At 43.0% G+C, this 14,062-nt stretch overlaps 1 long non-coding RNA gene across 1 annotated transcript; it reads right to left on the bottom strand.

Annotated features, from left to right (window-relative positions):
* Positions 1–1,027: 1,027 nt before the first annotated feature.
* On the bottom strand, positions 1,028–6,793 carry LOC148123532 (uncharacterized). Its single transcript, XR_015739000.1, has 2 exons — positions 4,026–6,793; positions 1,028–1,327 (listed from the first exon to the last, which is right to left on the bottom strand). It is a non-coding gene; the product is annotated as an uncharacterized LOC148123532 (long non-coding RNA).
* Positions 6,794–14,062: the final 7,269 nt, after the last annotated feature.

Genomic DNA, 14,062 nt, shown 5'->3' on the forward strand with positions numbered 1-14,062 from the left:
AACATTCACTCATCCAATGAAACTTCAGGTTTTGCTGAGTCAGGAAGGTGGGAGGAATATTAGAATATTTAATTAGGAAAATTGCTGCCAAGCACCGAAGGAAATCTTAATCAACAATTCAGCACTAGAAAAGAGGAAAGAAAATGTCCTTACCTATTTAATAAGGTCTAACCTTTTTGTTGATTAATTTTGTTGCTTAATGGTCTTATACTTGCATAAAATGTATTGTTACTGCTTTTTTAACATTTGTGAATAGTGCACTTAGAATTTTCTTATTCTCTTACATTTAATGAAATGAAACTGTTATTTAAATTTTCTTAATTTTAATTTTTAAAACAAATCTTTTTAAATTTACATACCAACCACAGGTCCTTCTTCTACCTCTCCTCTGGCTCCCTATGTGCAGGGACAAATTAAATTTTAAGCTAGTGACTAAATGTGTTCATGTATGTGTGTGTGTGTGTGTGTGTGTGTGTGTGTGTGTGTGTGAATTTATTCAGTTTTAAAATAATAACATAAACAACAACAACAACAATAAAATCACATTTGAGAGTTGATAACTCAAAGGTCACTACATCTTTGAGGATGAGTACCTGAGCAGCTAGTATAGTCTCACAATGGCTTCTCAGGTACCAGATATGGGGGCTCTACCAACTGTTAGATATTCAGGCCACAAGGCTGGGTGCCTCAGCAGTCCCAGTCAGGCAATAGAAGCCTGGAAGTTCCCTGGAGAGCTTCTGGTTCCTGGTCTTCCTACAAAAAAAGCTTGTAAACTTTGGTTCTGATATCTGAGACAGAATCAACAGCAGTGTTAATTTGTCAGATTATCTGATTGGAAAGAGGAAAGATCAATGAACAAAAGGAGGGATAGTCATCCTTATGCCACACACTTTTTTGGATTACTACAAGAAGTTGACACAAATGGCTAGGGGCTTTCCACATAAAATAAGGCAAATAGGATATCTATTCAGGGTAGGCTTCCTATTGGAATATGCTTATTTATGGCAAGTTGATTTTAAACCAAACATAAAATAGCCATTCTTTATTCCAGATAGTATGCTTCAGCTTCAGCTGGAAAATCCAGCAGCCATAGCTGCTCTGGCAGCCACAGGAATGGCTGTCATTATCATGGGATGAGTTGACTGTTAGAGGAACAAATCTTGACACTCAGACCACCACAGCGAGTTCTTCAGAATTCCAATAACTCTTCTGTTGACAAACCAGTGTCTATTTGATTTCTTGGCTCTGTCCTATCTTCACGCTTCTGGACAGTAAGATCCACAGCACATACCAGATGCTCAGGTACCCATACTGGACTGTCAGCATCCTGTGGGAAAACACAAACAGCCCTTCTTTCCCACACAAGTACAGGATCTGAACCATACCAAGTGTCATCTGCTAGATTTGACGTGAGGCATCCCAGAAGAATCTGGCTGCCAATGTTGGTCAACTGCAGTACAAGATTGAGCATCAACAGTCAAAAAATTTAAATGTATACTATAAAAGATAAAATGGTCTCTGGGTATGGAACCATATTCCCCCTTTTTTGTTTTATACAAATAGGCTTTAAGCATATGATGTGCATCCTCCACTATAGCTTGTCCTTGAGGAGTATAAGCTATTCCTGTTTTATTAGAAATAGAGAACTCAGAGCAAAGTTTAGCAAAGCCAGTGCTGGTGTAGGCTGGTCTATTGTCAGTTTTTACAGTTTTTGGAACTTCCATTTAGATGAAAGCCTGGAGACAATGACTTTTAACATCCTGTAATTTTTCTTCTGTATGGGCTGAGGCAAAATAGGATGAGAATATGTATCCACAGTTCTGTGAACATATTGCATATTCCCCAAAGAACGAACATGGGTAAGATCTTTTTGCCATAAGTGATTTGGTTCAAACCCATGATGATTAACTACAAAATGAGGAACAGCTAAAAGTTCTGTAAACAGAGAGCATTTTTAAACAATATCAGTGGCCTGCTCTCGAGATATCTTAAAATGAAACCCCTTTTTATATTTTTTTTTTGGTTTTTTTCAAGACAGAGTTTCTCTGTAGCATTGGAGCCTGTCCTGGAACTAGCTCTTGTTGACCAGGCTGGCCTTGGAACTCACAGAGATCGGCCAACTTCTGCCTCTGGAGTGCTGGGATTAAAGGCTTGTGTCACCACACCTGGCTTATTCCTGGGCTGATAAACCATCCCTTTAGCAGCAGAGCAATTTGTTTTGATGTGTCCTGGTTTTCTGCATTGAAAACAAGTCTTGACCTACCTCCATCTTGACTCACCCCTAAGGACAGAAAAATTTACCTGTCCTATCAGGTGTGTTGTAATGATCTGTTCTGTCTCTTCAAGAGATAAGCCACACCTGCTGAGACAAGCTGATCTTTAGCTTCCAGCCTCAGTTCCTTCTCTTTTCCTGCTCCCTCTTGAAGGGGCAGCTTCTGCCTCTCCCCACTTCTCCTCTTACCCTTTTTCTCTCTCTCTTCTCTCCCCCTCTCTCTTTTTTCTCTCTGTCTTCCCCCTCTCTTTTCCTTTCTCTCTCTTTCTCTCTCTCTCTCTCTCTCTCTCTCTCTCTCTCTCTCTCTCTCTCTAACTATGCTCTTCTTCTCACTTTCCCCTCCATAAACCACTGAATAAATATCCAACCTCACTCTGCATGGTGAGCCTATCCATATCTCTGTGACTTGCCCACCTCTGTGAGTCTCCGTGCCCTGGACCAGCCACTGCTCAGGGACCTTCAGCCATCCCTGCTTGGGACTAGCTGCTCCCAGAGCCCACTGCCTGCCATCACATGGCCTGCTGCCACTGCTTGGGGACCTTCACCATTTCTGCTGCCTGCCACTGCCTGGGATCCTGTAGCATTTTTATTAATACATTTTATGAGTGTCATCAATGTCCCTGCATAACTGGATATCATCATTTAAACTCCTATTTCTGTGGGGTGTACAGCCAATTGACAGTATTTGTTAGCATTTTCGTATGCCAACGGCTTTATGACAATCGTAGCTGTCCACATCCTCCAAAATGTGACTTCCCAGCTGTAACAGACAGTCAACAAACTCAGAATAAGGTTCTGAAGATCCTTGAAGGACCTTAGGCACTTGTTTTCCTGCTCCTTTATTAGTTAAATCTTTCCAAGTTTTAATGGCTGTGACAGCTTTCTGAGCACAAACAGTGGGGTCACAATCAATCTGCACTGCGAAGTCAGCATACTGTACTGCACCAATTAGCAAGTCAGTGTGTTTAGTGGGGGAAACCCGCATTGGCATTGCACAGTGTGGTATTTGTTCGATTTTCCTGCATTTTGCCTCTCCATAACAAATAATCTCCCCCTGAAAGACAAGCCCTGCAAAGGGTGTAAGGTTGAGTTCCACAAAGGATTCCATTAAAGTCATAGTGAAGAGACCTTGAGTTCCATAGGCCATAACTGCTTAATGTTGTTTAATGTCCTGAAAGGCCAGAGTGTTATGTTGCCTGATCCTCTGTCCTCTCAGATAAATACCTTCCACTACAGGATAAATTTCCCTTTCTCTACTTATATTACTTAGTCTATCTTGGATCTCTTACATTTCTGCCTCTATGTTCATAGGGGCAGAAGCAGCAGCAAAAGGATTTGAAGTGACAACGAGTCAATTTTGCGGCAGAGGTCTCGTGGAGGCATCTCTGTTTGCTTCCTTCATTTCTTCTTTTTCTAACTCCTTTTTTATTAGTGCAATGCGCTTTTCTGAAATTTCTTCTTCTTCTTCTTCTTCTTCTTCTTCTTCTTCTTCTTCTTCTTCTTCTTCTTCTTCTTCTTCTTCTTCTTCTTCTTCTTCTTCTGTAGTGAGGGGCTGAGGGGGCAGGCCTGCTTTTCATCCTGCCCGGCTCCCGCACAGCTAGCTTAGCCCCAGAAATAACAACACACAAATTGTATTCATTTAAACACTGCCTGGCCCATTATCTCTAGAGAGTTAGTTACTGACTAACTCTCATATTTCGATATTAACCCATTTCTAATAATCTCGTGGTAGCACCACGAAGTAGTGGCTTACCGGAAAAGATTCAGCATGTCTGACCTGGTGGCTGGCTCCATGGCATCTGCCTCATAGCCCTCTTCCCAGCATTCTGTTCTGTTTACTCCGCCTACCTAATTTTCTGTCCTATCAAGGGGCCAAGGCAGTCTCTTTACTGACCAATGAAAATAACACAATAGACAGATAACCCTCCTCCATCATTTCCCCTTTTTCTGTTTAAACAAAAAAGAAAGACTTTAATTTTAACATAGTAAAATTACATATCACAAAACAGTTATCAAGCAAGAATTACAGTCACAATATTATAACTATATCTTTATCATAATAATGAAAAATTATAACTATGACTATCCATTCTTCAACTCCACCAAAGACTCCAGAAGGATATAATATTACCTAAGTAAACAAGAAGTAAGCAACTTCCAAAACTCTAGAAATGACAGAGACATCTTGCTGCCTGGACAGTCACCCAAAGTTCCTCTGTATCGTTGGGGCACCCATCTTCGGCCTTCAGGCCCATAATATCCAGAGACATTTCCATGAAGCAGGAAATTTCAAAGGCAGTTCAGTCACTATCTGCTGTGTCCTGCAGAATGTCTCGTAGACTCTTTCATGAATCAGGAACCCCGAAAGATCATCTCACCTTTAGGCAAGTTCAGCAGTCCTCTCTCTGCGGGTTCTCTGTGTCCAGTTTATACAACAGTCCAGGCAAGAGCAGTTTCTTGCCCAAAATGGTTATCAAACTCCATAAGGAGCCTCTTTGATGCCCATCTTCCTCTTGAAGTAGATTGGTGCTGCCAGGAGCAGACGTGTCTCATTGTCATGAAAAGTCCTAAGTTATTAAAACATTGAAAGTGCCATATTCTGTAGTCTTTGAAAGCTATGAAGAATGCCTATCTAACTAAAATATATCACTATACCTAGAAAATCTAACTAATATGACTACAAGCTTGATTATTATCAATGATTATCCATTAACAACCTATATTTTCTATTATACATTGCATTTTAAAATGAACTACACAATCAAAATCAGAAATATATACACATATAACAAAATTGACCTTAAAATCCATACCAATGAAATTATTCATATCTATATCATATCCCCCTTTAAATGTAAAAGAACATTTATAAATAATATCTGGGAATATGGACGTAGTTATTTCTCTCCAAACTTCTTCCTGCTGAATAGGGGCGCTGTTAATCAGGTCTTTCACAGTAAAGCTGTTTGCTAGCTTCATCTCAGTTGACAGTTGAATGAAATAATGTTTTGAGGGTGTTCACAGCAACCTTTCAGGAGGACGTGGTCTATCATACCATATTGGGATAGAAGCAATCCACAGGGTCTCATCCTCTGTGAAAATAAAAGAAGGACCTCCTTTCCAAAGCATCATATTCTTAGACCCAAATTCTGAAGTCAAGGTATTTTCAAAATATCTATCTTGGATTAGTTCAGCAGCATTTATAAACAAATATCTTTTAGCAGCTGTTGCTCCTTCCTCAGCATTCAAAAAATTCAAAGAGAGCATAATAGCATACAGTATCAAGATTCTCTGTGTATTTTCCATCTTTATGTAGCTTTATTTTAACCTCTATTTCTTTTATTTTTACTTTTACTTTTAGCTTTTTGAGACAGGCTCTCTGTATATCTTTGTCCTTTAATAACTCTGTAGACCAGGCTGTCCTTGAACTCACAGAGATCTGCCTGTCTCTGCCTGCCCAGTGCTGGGATTAAAGGCACGTGCTACCACACCTTGAGGTCACAGAGATCAATCTCTACCTCTGTCTCTTGAAGTCACAGAGGTCAATATGCCTCTGCCTCCCAGGCATTGGGATTAAAGGTGTGTACCACCACACCCTATATCTCCCTTTCTTTCTTTTTTATTTTTAATGACTTTAACCTTTTAACCTGCATATATTTTTAACTCATAGTAAACCATTTAGAGGTTTTCTTCCTCTTTGAATTTCTTTTTACTGTATATCTCTCTTTTTTTGACTACATAAGCCTTTAATTTACTAAGCAATATGGAGAGCCGTGGCTTTGACGGCTAGATCCAGCCCATTATTTAGCTTTCCAGCATCATGGCTGAGATACCAGCCAGAGCTGTGTTCACTGCCACAACTCTATGGCGTTTCAAGGTCCTTGCTAGCAAGCAAGCTGCAGCATTCTGCTCACAGACCACACTCAGTCGGACTGCCTGCCTGAAAGAGTCAGAGATTGCCTTGGCAGGACAGCCCAGAAAGCCGACATTTTAAAACAGCACAGCTTTTTTCCTGCTACAGCTTAAAACCAAAAAGCATGCATTCAGCTTTTCATCAACACCGTTTAAGTCTTTTTGTGGCAGGACCTCTTAAAAGAGCTGCAAGGTTTTGCAGCTGAAGCTGAGTCAGGAAGCCTCTCTTAGATGAGAGCCTTGCTTGCCTGTAGCAAGCAAAGTAAACCCGAGAAATTGCTGTTACTAAGAAAACATGATTTACTCTATTCTTTCCCAAGCTTTCTCAAGCTTTCTGTGGATTCAGTTATCCACGTGGGCGCCATACGTAGTGAGGGGCTGCGGGCAGGCCTGCTTTTCATCCTGCCCGGCTCCTGCACAGCTAGCTTAGCCCCAGAAATAATAACACACAAGTTATATTCATTTAAACACTGCCTGGCCCATTATCTCTAGAGAGTTAGTTACTGACTAACTCTCATATCTTGATATTAACCCATTTCTAATAATCTCGTGGTAGCACCACGAGGTAGTGGCTTACCGGAAAAGATTCAGCATGTCTGACCTGGTAGCTGGCTCCATGGCATCTGACTCATAGCCCTCTTCCCAGCATTCTGTTCTGTTTACTCCGCCTACCTAATTTTCTATTCTATCAAGGGGCCAAGGCAGTCTCTTTATTGACAAATGAAAATAACACAATAGACAGATAACCCTCCTCCATCATTCTTCTTCTTCTCCTTCTTCTTCTTCTTCTTCTTCTTCTTCTTCTTCTTCTTCTTCTTCTTCTTCTTCTTCTTCTTCTCCTTCTTCTTCTATACCCCTTTTAGTACTCTTACCTTCCCCCTCCTCAAAGCTCTTAATAGAACTCACAGATTCTACATGCTGAATCTCCTCAAAGGTTTTGGTCAAATTTTCTAATTGCTCTTTTATTTTACATCATCACTGAGAAGAGCATCTCTGACTAAGTGCCATAGTGAAAATATCGCTATGAGAAATTCTTCTAGCCCTCACTCTTTCAATGCTTTTTGAAGGTCAGTCTTTACCTGCTCCCAATCAGTAATATTAAAGCCCCCTGCACGAAGAAACCAGGGATGAAACTCTTAATGATCTCTTGTGCTGTCTCAATTTTAATACCAGTGCCTTGCTTCTCTAAAAGAACTATCAATTGACCTGTCAATACTGGAACAGAATTACTTGTACCCATTTTCAATTCATCCTTACTATATATTTCTTACCTGCTGGCCAGCATCTGAGGGTGATCTCTCAGGGGTCTCCAACTGTCCCATCTCATTGAGGTCTCCAACTGTAACCCCTGCCTTACTCTTAGTACAGTTCATGTGTCACTGTACTGTTTTCATACCACGCCAGCACGGGCTGGAACCATGAGTCTCAGCGAAGGGTGTCCAGATTGAATGAATCCACAGAGCACGAGGTTGAGGTGGAACAGCTTCTTCTCGTTTATTGTTCTGTTGGGGCTAGCTTTTATACCATGGCACCAAAAGAGGAGGGCGCTGCGAAGGGACTGTAACCTGACCTCAGCAGGGATCAAGGAACGGTCACCATGCACTCAAAATTCCTTTCCCAACTCCAGGAGCAGAGGGAATTTATTATGTTTTCTTTGCAGATAAGCACCTCAAATGGGGGCAGGGATAAGTAACTCAGGGCTGCAGTTCCCACAATTCCCCCTACTTTATTTTATAATGAAGGGTCCTGTCTTAGGTCCTGCGAGGGAAGTACCTTCCCTTACCCATCATAGGCCCCCTGTATGCCCTGTCTTTAGTGGCGGGTCTCCTCACAGGTTGCCTGTCCTTGGAGACCCTCATTTTTTCAGCAATTGCAGCCATACCTCATGACTTCCGGGAGAGTCATGGGCCAGACTGAGTAACACCTGACGGTGGACAAGCTCAGTTATGGTGAAGGTGTTTAGGACTCGTTTTAAGAGGAGCAGGCCTACTGCCACCCCTACTCGTCCCAAGATCCCCAGGGACAAGGCACCTCCCCATCGCTGTGCCCAACCCCCAATCTGGGCCATGGTATTCCACCATCCCTCAGCAGATACAGGTTTAACATGAGCTTCATTAATTGCAATAATTTGATGTATCAAAGAGTGGGTAAAGTATACAAAGGAATCATTCCAAGGCCCCCTAAGGTAAACATTAAGGCGTTGCACCTCAAAGGACATATTTTTCACTTTCATAAGGGTCACACAGGCAGAATGATAAAAATGAGAACAAGAGGCTTGTTGTACCATCCACTACACATTAATCTGTTGCTGCAATAAGGCTGCTTGCTGATTTAAATTTAACATCCCCAATTGAATATGTGTGTTAATGGTATCTCGAGTCTCTAAGACCTGGGTAACACGGGCAACAAGAGTGTTAACAGTCTCTGCAGTAGCTGCATTCTGGGACACGGTGATTCTTGCAACGGTGGCAGCTGTGACTGATATGGCAATAGCTGTGATGACTGTGGCCGTGATCCCAAAGTCTCTTCTTTCTGGATACAAGATAAGCTCTCATCCATCATGTGGGTCTTCTACCACCAGGGGAACCAGGGCAGGAATTCTCACCATCAGCATGGACTCATCTATCAGGGATGAGCAGTTGCTCAAAAAGCAGGAGCTGGAAGAACAATTAAGGACACCATCCTCCCCGACTGACCCATTAAAGGAGACAAACATAAAGGGAGTCAGAACACAAGCTAGGCTGACAATAGAGAAATTCATTCCTGCTGCGTAATTAATCTGGAGAGATGTTTCAAAGATGTCTGATGTGTTCCACCTGGCTGTAGCATTGAAAGCCAAGCCCCTTTGAAGGGCTAAAGGCCTAATATCTGTACATGCATGCGGGCTGCAGAGAAACATGCCTGCGAACGTAGGTGAAACTCCTGCCATATTTGGATTTCTATAGGAATAATCAAAGGCCCATCTCAAGGAGTTTTTAAAGGTAGGTCGGTGACCAAACCACCATAAATATTTATCTCCCTCCAATTTCCACGGTTCCTTAGGAGCACAATTTCCCCAAGGTAATGGTAAGTATAATCTGAAGGATTGTGGTGTCTTCCAACATAAGGGAGCTGGTCTCAGAGGGGTTGGAAGTCCAGAAACATTTCTTTTAAAATTTATTGGGTAAAAGATATCTCTCAATCCAAAACAAGGATGCCCAGAAGAATTAGAAGAAAAGTCTCCCAGAGAATAATTACTAAGGACCACGCATGGTCCAGAAAGGGAGACACTAGGCATCGCTGAAATATTGCTAATCCTCCGGAAGCAGAGGGCATGGGATATATCAAATGTTAAATTACCCAATGAAGATCTTTCTAATGCTATATTTGCTGCAGGAACCCCCAAGGTATAATTGGTGGATTAAAAGAATGGAAAAACAGAGCTTATTTTACTTACTGGCATCAGTATGGGTGGATTCCTCACCAGTGCCCATCTCAGGCCTCCCTCGATTTTCTTCACTTGAATCCATATTATCAGGACCAGTAGGGCCTGGCTCCACTGGCCAAACATTCCACTCGGCACCCAGATGGGTTTTTTGGTTCCTGGAGGGAAGACACAAATGGCTCCCCTCACCCTATCCAACATGGGTGTGGGTGATTGCCATTGTCCCGTGATACTATCCTTCCATTTAACCCAACCCAGAGATTGGGAAGGTTTCTGCCAATGTCTTTCCATTGCTGATAGACCTTTTTTATCTACTGTTAAAAAATTTAAAATGTATAAAATTATAGATAACTGGGTATTTGGGGAGGTGATATACTCCTCCTTCTTTATTTTACAAAAAAAATTGTTTAAGGGTAGCATGTGTGCGCTCCACTATGGTCTGTCCTGTGGGATTATGTGGAATTCCAAAGGTATGTGTAATTTGATGTTCTTGGCAAAATTTTACAAACCGTTGGCTGGTATAAGCCGGTCCGTTGTCCGTTTTGAGAAAATCTGGGATGTCCATATAGGCAAAAGCCTGTAGACAATGAGCAATAACGTCCTTAATCTTTTCTCCTGAATGTAGAGAGGCATAAATTACCTTGGAATAAGTGTCTACAGAGATATGTAAAAATTTTAAGTCTACCAGCTTGAGACAAATGGGTAACATCCATCTACCAAAGGTGGTTAGGACAGAGGCCTCGAGGATTAAGACCTTCATTGGGGGCATTATGAAATGGAGCACAAGCTGGACATTGGGATGTGATTTGAGTAGCTGTGGCTAGAGTACAGCCAGAGTGAAACTTTAGAGAAGAGGCATTTAAATGATACTTTTCATGAAGACGATGGACTCGTTGTTCCTCAGAAAGGAACAATGCCATTGGGCGGGTGAGGGAATCTGCAAGCTTATTTCCCTCTGCCAAGGGCCCTGGCAGATCAGTATGGGCCTGAATGTGACCAACAAAGGCAGGAAACACTCTTTGGCATGTAAGACTTTGCAACTGAACCAAAAGGTGGAAAACCTGAGAGGTAGGTAATATGTATGGCGAGGTTTCCAATGGCCCAACAATCCTTGCCACATATATACTATCAGTATACAAATTGAAGGGTTGATCCTTGAAAAGAGAAAAGGCCATAAGGCAGGCCATGAGTTCTGCAGCTTGGGCAGAAATTGGACCTAAGGACTGCTTTTCTTTAATTGAACCAGAGACCACCACTGCATAGCCCTTGGAAGAACCATCAGTAAACACTGAGTGCACTCCCTTAAGGGGGGAAGTTTTAATAATTCTTGGAAAGATAACAGGATGATTCTTAAAAAATGAAATTAAACAGGAGTCAGGATAATGGTTATCAAAAATGGCTCCAGTGGTTGCGATAAACAAGGTCCATCCATCTTGGACCCTCTGTAGCCTTGTTATTTCCTCTTTTTGATAAGGGATTAGAAATTTATTTGGGATCCTGCCAAAAACCTGTAAACTAAAATCATATGCCTTCCATAGGAGCTGTAGCACCATTTCATAATATGGGGTCACTACCTTCTTAGGGGAAGCAGGTAAATGTAACCAATAAATGGGTCCCTCTTGCCAAAAAACACCAGTAGGTGAAAATTGTGAAGAAAAGACCATGAAATAAAAAGGGCAAGTGTAATCGAGGCGGCGGAGATGTGCTCGCTCAAGAGCATTAAACAAGGCACATAGGGCTTCTTTTGCTGCTGGAGTCATGATCCTGGGGGAGGCAGGGGAAGGGTCCCCAGGCAGCATGTCATAAAGGGGCTTAAGAGCTCCAGTAGGAATGAAAAGGGAGGAATGGATCCACTGAACATCTCCCAGTAATTTCTGCCAGATAGTACTGAATTTGTTGCTGGATGGTCCCAGAAGCATCTGTCCCTGTGAACATGTCAGCGTTTCTTTGGAGTTGTCCATGCAGCACATTATGAGCGGCAGTCTGGGTACATCTATCCTGAAACTCTCCTCTCCCTATAAGAAAATCTCCCTCACTAAGTGCAGCATGGCAGAGTTGCTGCCAATCTCTTGGGGGTGAGGTTAAGAGCCCTAAAAGACTCCATAAGAGATAAAGTAAATGTGGCTTGGGTGCCATATAGGCTGGCAGCTTCCTTTAATTGTTTTAAATCCTTAAAAGCCAGAGGTTCATGATGGTGAAAAACCTGCCCTGGATTGTTGGGATCTGGAATTTCCAGAACAGGGGCAATCACTGGGTAACACTTAACGCCTCCGCAGGGAACCTCCTCCGAGCCCAACTGAAAGGGAGGGGCCGGAGAGGTCCTGATTGCATCAGAAAGAGGATAGGGAGGGGGCTTGTCATTCTCCCCCAAGGTCCCTTTTGTCTTTCCTTTTAAACAGGCCCTGCGTAATTCCCTCTGCAATGCTGCAATTTCCCCTTCCAAAGTTTCCTCTTCCGAATCTGTTGATTCCCCCAAGCTCTCTTCAAAATCAGACAAAGAGGGATAGAGGCGTGTTTGCGCCAAAGAATTTTGCTTGGGACGAACCCCTAAGTTCTGAGAGGAAACTCTGTCCCATGACTCATTTCCCCCTCCCTGTCTGGATGGTTTTTTCTTCTTAATCTTTCTCTCCTCTACCTTACCGGGCTTCCCCTTAGCAGGCTGAGGGAGTGGTTCTGCCTCTGTGTCGGAGGCCACATCAGAACAAAGGGAAGCCTTAGTCTCACTATCTTAAATCTCAAATAACACCTCTTTTGTTGCTTCCAAAGCCTGCTTAATCCAGGCTTTCTCTGTAAGCAAAGCATCCCTGATCAGTCTCCAAAGGGAGAACGTGGATATTGGCAGGACTTCAGGCCTCTCCTTTCTCAAAGTTTTTTGAAGATCCTGGCGAATCTGTTCCCATTCAGAAATATTGAGGGCTTCACTGGTGATGAAACAGGGACTCCATGTTTCAATAGTTTTAAGAAAATCTTCTAAAGTCTTAGTTTTTACAGCTGTTCCCTGCTCTTTCAACAACCTCTTTAACTGAAACTCTAACTCTGATTCACCTGGGATATTTCCCATCGCTTAATATCTCTTATCTCTAAATTATCTTAAGTATCTCTTATTTCTTAATTATATCTTAATCCCTAATGCATCCTGGCTGGACTACAGGATGACCCAGTCCACTTTCCTCACCTTTCCGATCTCAGTGGTACCTTCAGTTACCACGCCAGCACGGGCTGGAACCACGAGTCTCGGCGAAGGGTGTCCAGGTTGAATGAATCCACAGAGCACGAGGTTGAGGTGGAACAGCTTCTTCTCGTTTATTGTTCTGCTGGGGCTAGCTTTTATACCATGGCACCAAAAGAGGAGGGGGCTGCGAAGGGACTGTAACCTGACCTCAGCAGGGATCAAGGAATGGTCACCATGCACTCAAACTTCCTCATCCAACTCCAGGAGCAGAGGGAATTTATTATGTTTTCTTTGCAGATAAGCACCTCAAATGGGGGCAGGGATAAGTAACTCGGGACTGCAGTTTCCACATTTTCAAGCCAGGCAAGGGCCTGGAGACTGAGAGAACACACAAGAGACCAGGGTCATTTGAAAGGAGATCAGCCAAATGCCATTATTCATGCTTAGGAAAAACCTTATATTCCTAGCTGCTGCACAGTGAAATTCCCCCCAGGCAGGTGGGAAATTACCATACCCAAGGTGGAGTAAACAGTGCCCTAAAGCTAATCATGGGGGGGGGGGGGGGGCAGAGGGAGCACAGAGAAGCTGGAAAATGCAACAAAATGTCTGACCAGAAACTGTCCTCAAGATGGACCACGGGAGCCAGGGTAGACCTATTGACCCTACATGTGACCACTGAGTTCTGGTGTTACCACGTTGCTTTTTAGGTTTTTGGATGAATTTTGTATTGCTGCCTACCCATCTCTTCTTTCAAATGGAGCCAGCAGTGCCTTTGCATGTTGGCCCACTCCTTGCATTGGTTGTCTGAGTTTTTGGGAATTGTTCTTGGTCTGCTCTGTACTGTCAATGTCTGTCTCCCAGGGACAAAGGTGCTGTCTTGGTCTTCTCTCCTGGTTCACTCTTTTGGTTCTTTCTTGGTTCCCTCCATGTTGTAGCAAGCACTTGGCCCCCTCAGTATTGTGGCAATCTGGGATTCAGAGATCTACTGAGGTTTCAGGAGGAGAGGTGAGTTTGGGGGTGGGGTGGGGCTAAAAGCTTGCAGGGTCCTGTGTATGGGGGTGAGTATTAGGGCAGCCTACCTACATGACACTCTCCTGCTAGCTGGCTAAAGAAGCCAAGGGAATTAGGGAAGGGGACCCGTGTTTTGTCCCACTGTAGAGGACATAGAGAGTGGTTTGTCCCACCATGTGGCTCTTTACACACCTTCTAGTCCCCTCAGTATTGTAGCAGGCTGTGTTTCAGAGTCTTCAAGACCTTTCTGTTTCAATATAAGGCAGAGGAG

Source organism: Myodes glareolus, chromosome 1 (genome assembly GCF_982192425.1).
Source record: "Myodes glareolus chromosome 1, mMyoGla1.1, whole genome shotgun sequence".
Classification (NCBI taxonomy): Eukaryota; Metazoa; Chordata; class Mammalia; order Rodentia; family Cricetidae; genus Myodes; species Myodes glareolus.